Genomic DNA, 6263 nt, shown 5'->3' on the forward strand with positions numbered 1-6263 from the left:
CTACTACTACGACTACTACTACGACTACTACTACTACTACTACTACTACTACTACTACTACCACCACCACCACCACTACTACTACTACTACTACTACTACTACTACTACTACTACTACTACCACTACTACTACTACTACTACTACTACTACTACTACTACTACTACTACTACTACTACTACTACTACTACTACTACTACTACTACTACTAGTAGTAGTAGTAGTAGTAGTAGTAGTAGTAGGAGGAGTAGGAACATGAGTAGTACTGTATAGCGGAAATAGGTCTCCCATGCTAGCATGCCTCTGGGTTCACTTCATCCTCCAGGTATCATCCATATTGCGAACAGAACCAAATTCTCGTGCATGCAGAAGCGCGAAGAAGGCTTTATCTTTTTTAAGGATAACCACATATTCCTTAACTAGAGCATGTTATGTCTCCCACGCACACGGCAATATCCATCCAAGCCAACAATGACACATTTTTTCTCTGCTTGCATAGGTAGCGCTAGAAGGATGGGCGCGTACACGGACATGTACCACTCCTCAGTCTACCTACATAGCCTTTTTGTTTAGTCTACCTAGACATCTAATCAACTGTCTGCAGGCCACTTCTCCCATTTACTTCTCCATTGGGAACCGATTCCTCGGCCTCTTTCTCCTTCATCTTCATTTGCATCCAAACCAGACTACATTCACATTGTTTTAACCTCTTCATATACTCCTGGAGTAATTCTAAAGCCCCTTTAAATAATCATCTTCTTTAGTTAGACTAGCCATCTAATCCTAATTCTGCAAACCATAGCCCTCAAGTCCAACGGTTCCAAATGGCGAAAGAGATCGAGATGCAGGTTTTTAGTGTCCAACATGTCCTCGTCAAAGGCTCATTGAGCATAGTTGCCACCGTCACCGACCACCCAAGGTTGTTCGGAAGTGGATCAACAATGTATCGAACTCCCTCCAAAAGGTGGAGACGAAGGTCATCGGTATCAACTTAGAGTACATGGAGCGTGCCACTAGGAAGATCCAACGCCCCGCCGTCCTTCAGTTGTGCCTCGAAGATGATGTTTTGGTGTACCACATCATACACACACCCTTCATACTAGGTGAGCTCCACGATTTCTTGTCTCGGGAGGACATATACTTCTGTGGGGCAGCCATCGCAGGGGATAAACAGAAGTTGGAGCCGTACAACCTTGATTTGAAAAGAACCGCTTACATACAAACCAAAATAAAAATTCTTGTAGAAGATTGTGATAAACCGGCACCATCCCTATTCGACATAGCAAATTGTGTGCTCGGAACAAATCTTCAAATGGGTGAAGAGACACTGGCATTAATGTCGTCTGGATGGGAGAATTATCCCTTGACGTACGAGCGGATACAATATGCTGCCCACGATGCCTGAGTGAGTTTCGAGATAGCTGCAAGGTCCAGAGAGCATCTTGCGAAGCCGTCTCTCACAGAAAATGAGAAAAATAAGAAGAAGAAGAAGAAGAAGAAGAAGAAGAAGAAGAAGAAGAAGAAGTTGCGCCAGCGGTAGGGCATTATGGATGGACGAACTATTTCCTCTCTTGTAAAAAAATATTTCCTCTGTGTGTATATTGATTTAGATGGAGTATTTCTATGGTGTGCATGTCTTTGGAACAAGTAGTACCATGGGTCCGCTTGACTATAAGGAACTATTTATCCGCCTAGATTTCTCTACTACTCCTTCTAGCGATCGGCATGCATTGCATGTGTCCGTAGACATGACAACTTGTCCATGGAAGTTCAACTACGGCGACCATCATGTTTCATCCACTGCCATTCGCGATTCCCACGACGCTGTTCCAAACCATGGCACCACGTCCCCCAACGTGCGCATGACATGTGGGCTACCTGAAATGCGGCGAGCATCAAGTTTCTACCACATCCACACGCAATTTCCACAACACCACTCGAACCCATGACACCTCACGTCCCCCGGCCTGCGGCTCACCCCTCTCTACCCCACTACCCCTCTGCCTTCGGGAGCATTACATGTGGACCAGACACCTATTGGGTCCACATGTTATTGACTCAAAGACAGGTGTAGTAAGGCACTAAAGCTTAGTCCCGAGGGCCCCAAGAGGGAAATGTAACTTCCGCGCCAGGCCTTATGGTGCTATCGCTGCATGAACTCATGCCAAACTCAAGATTTGTTTCTTATTAGTACATGCACGCAATGATTTAATGGACATTGTAATCTTAACATGTGATGGAGTGCTCTAAATTTGAATTTGAAACTTATAAAACAAAAAACATTCAAAACAAATAAACTGGAAGAGAGGGAGTATACCGTAGGATGTGTCCCATGCGAAACAACTCCCCTGGTTTGTCACCGCGAAGATGCGGTTAGAAAGGAGCACAGCGTCTTCGTAGTCGTACGGCAAAAAATCGGTCGCAGACAACATGGTCCACCTTTGACCGCCATGTGCAAGGTTCATGAAAGCAATCACGATGTCGAACACCGTCATGAGAGAGTAATTTGGGTTGGTGGACGACCTTATCGGGGTTTCCATGATTGCTATCTTCTTTAATCTCACTGTGGTTCCATTGTAACAATTTAGGAGGTGGCCCGTTGCATGGCTGATCCCAATGTTGGACAAAGGTTCTACGGGAATGGTGTCACCGTTCTAAATGTTGTGCAAATTGATGTTGGTACTGAGGGAGTCCTTGACTAAGGGGTCCTCGGGTGTCTGGCCTATTATCTATGGGTCGGACTGATGGGCTACGAAGATATGAAGACCGAAAAATGTACCCATATCCGGATAAGACTCTCCTTGGCGTGGAAGGCAAGCTTGGCGAACAACTATGAAGATTCCATCTTATGTAACCGACTCTAGGTAACCCTAGATCCCCCCGGTGTCTATATAAACCGGCAGGCAGAGGTAAATTAGCCCACGGCCATACATGTGACCACCGGCAAAACCTGAACAAGAAAGCAGGACATACAAGATCAATCTACGGATCTCGAGGACGCGCCTCGACATGTGACCATGGCCACCTATTCGGACGTGACAAGCCCAGTCATAGAAGCCTCGCACACCCTCATTGCTTCACTGATGAGGTCCTGGATCACGAATTCCCTGCAGCCCGTGAACATAGAATCATATGATGGAACCACGGACCCCGCAGTGTGGATCGAGGACTTCATTCTCCACATCCATATGGCCCGCGGAGATGACCTCCACGCCATAAAATACCTCCCTCTAAAACTCAAAGGGCCAGCTCGGCATTAGCTAAAAAGTTTGCCTAAAAATTCCATTGGCAGCTGGGAGGACTTGGAAGAGGCTTTCCTCATTAACTTCCAAGGTACATATGTTCGACCTCCAGACGGTGATGCCTTAAGCCATATAGTTCAACAGCGCGGAGAGTCCGCCAGGAAATTCTGGACAAGGTTCTTAACTAAAAAGAACCAAATTGTCGACTGTCCGGACGCTGAAGCTCTAGAAGCTTTTGAGCATAGCATCCGCGACGAATGGCTCGCTCGCCACCTCGGCCAAGAAAAACCAAAATCCATGGCATCCCTCACGGCACTCATCACCTACTTTTGTGCGGGCGAGGACAATTGGTTGGCCCCTAGAAAAAACAATGCAAGTGACGCTGGCACTCCTGAAGTTAAAAGCAACAAAGACAAGTCTCGACGCAATAGATACAAGCGCCAAAACAATAGTGACAACATCGAGGATATGGTGGTCAACACCGGATTCAGTGGCTCTAAGTCCGGTCAGCGGAAGAAGCCAGTCCAAAAGAACAATTCGGGCCCATCCAGCTTGGACCGCATACTTGATCGTCCATGCCAGATTCATGGCACCCCCGACAAGCCTCCTAATCATACAAATAGAGAGTGCTGGGTTTTCAAACAGGCAGGCAAATTAAATGACGAGAATAGGGAAAAGGGATCGCAAAGCGAGGGCGATGACGAAGGGCCACGTCAACCGAACACAGGGGGATAGAAGAAGTTTCCCCCTCAGGTCAAAACAGTGAAGATGATATATGCTACCCACATCCCCAAGAGGGAGCGCAAGCGTGTGCTCAGGGATGTCTATGCGATAGAGCTAGTCACCCCAAAATTCAATCGATGCTCGTCATGCCCGATCACTTTTGATCGCCGGTATCACCCAACCAGTATCCGTCATGGAGGCTCAGCCGCACTGGTCCTAGACCCAATAATTGATGGGTTCCACCTGACTCGTGTCCTTATGGACGGCGGTAGCAGCCTCAATCTGCTCTGTCAGGATACAGTGCGAAAGATGGGCATTATCCCGTCAAGGATCAAGCCTACAAAGACCACCTTTAAAGGAGTCATTCCAGGCGTAGAGGCCCAATGTATGGGCTGAATTACACTAGAGGTTGTCTTCGGATCTCCGGACAACTTGCGAAGCAAGGAGTTAGTCTTCGATATCATCCCATTCTGCAGCGGCTATCTTGCACTGCTCGGACGAACTGTGTTTGCTAGATTGAACGCAGTACCCCACTATGCTTATCTCAAGCTTGAGATGCCCGGCCCACGCGATGTCATACCTGTCAATGGCAATATGGAATGCTCTCTCCATACAGAAGAGCACACAGCTGCCCTAGCAGCAGAAGTACAAAGCGGCCTTCTCAAGCAGAACCTTCATTCGGCTGCCGAGCCCTCGGACACCCTTAAGAGGGTCCGAACTACTCTGCAGCAGGAGAGCTCAGCTCGTCAGGACCTCGTCTAGCTATCCGGCCTCCGTCTCAGTCCTGATCAAGTGGTGGCATGCGTGTCACGCATACATAACTATGCACTCAAAATTCCACGGGCATCGACGGAGGCATAGCTAGCTTGTGATCCAGGGCACGGCTCAGCCGACATCGGATACACACATACTTTCTCTTTTTCTTGTTTTCTTTCAGGTTTTAATCCTACAGGCCCCATCGGATGGTCTGGTTATCGGTCCTCATGAAGGATAAATACACCAAGATGGCGAGGAGCGCAGACATACAGGGACTTTTTAGGTGATTCCGTTAACGATAACTCTTACTGTTTTCCATGACCCACATGCAGCTCTCCCCTAGTTTTGGCATGTTAAATAGCATGCGGCTTATTGCACTACTTGTATAAATGCGCCTTGAAGTACTAATTACATTACAATGAAAACAGTTTGTAGCTGGAGTTGTAGGTCCCCAGCTTTTTTCCTTCACATCTTTTCTGTTTTCTTTTTCCCTTTTGTATTTTTTCAGTTTCCCTGTGGATAAACCCATCAGGTAGCACCCGTACACTTTGGTATGTTTTGATGTTTCCCAGGGGCTTTATAGCACCCCAAATTACTGCAACAAAAGTATGAACACTTCTTATAAGTATAGTTCGGCACCCCGAATTTAGCATTATATGCATTGGCTCTAAATCATGTCTTTGGTCAATAGTTGGGTTGCCCAGCTCCTGTGCTTGCTACCCTACATTCTGCTACATCGGCTAGGGTAGTAAAGGGAGAACTACTTCGATTGTGCCCTGGTCTAAACCGGATGAGCACCTAAGTAGAGAAAGCCGAAAACTGACTGTCATGATGCGGCGAGAGCCGGTCAGCTGTTCGGAGGTCTCAAATCGTTGGAGGTTTTTCCGCATTTTGAGATGGATCGTACTTCCCGATCAAACGCTGACAGCACTCTGGTGCATATACCAAGGGCTGCGCCTATGTTTTATTATAAAACTCCTATGGCTAAGTGAGCGCGTTCAAGCCGTATAGTCTGGTTGCCTGGTTCGTTGCGCTAAACAACTCCTTCAAGGACCATATAATTGGATCAAGATTGTTTAGATACCATTCCGAACACCTCCGTACTACCGATGTGAGGGCAAAAGCCGACGACAAGCCAACCCTCAGATTTCATACAACATGGTCGCACAGGAGGACACAATCGAAACATAAATTACATTACAAAGCGGATTTGTTGTCATCATACAAGACAAAATATGAGTGTATTCACTCAAAAATAATGTCCTACCCGCACTGCGTGGCTACAATACGAGACCCCTCTAGGACATCCGCAAAATAGCGCTCGGGTGTATGGTGCTCCTTGCCCTTCGGCAGCCCCTTGGTCAGCTCGACGGCATCCATCTTCGCCCACCACATCTTGCAACGAGCAAAGGCCATCCGGGCACCTTCAATACAGACCGACTGCTTTACAACCTCAAGTCACGGGCAGGCACTAACAAGCCGCTTCACAAGCCCGAAGTAGCTACTGGGTACCGGCGTGGCAGGCCATAGCAGGACTATCAGG

The 6263-nt window shown here is 47.4% G+C and overlaps 1 pseudogene; it reads left to right on the forward strand.

Annotated features, from left to right (window-relative positions):
• LOC119299345 overlaps window positions 1–5256 on the forward strand; it is a 36693-nt pseudogene extending 31437 nt beyond the window's left edge.
• Window positions 5257–6263: the final 1007 nt, after the last annotated feature.

This window comes from Triticum dicoccoides, chromosome 5A (genome assembly GCF_002162155.2).
Source record: "Triticum dicoccoides isolate Atlit2015 ecotype Zavitan chromosome 5A, WEW_v2.0, whole genome shotgun sequence".
Classification (NCBI taxonomy): domain Eukaryota; kingdom Viridiplantae; phylum Streptophyta; class Magnoliopsida; order Poales; family Poaceae; genus Triticum; species Triticum dicoccoides.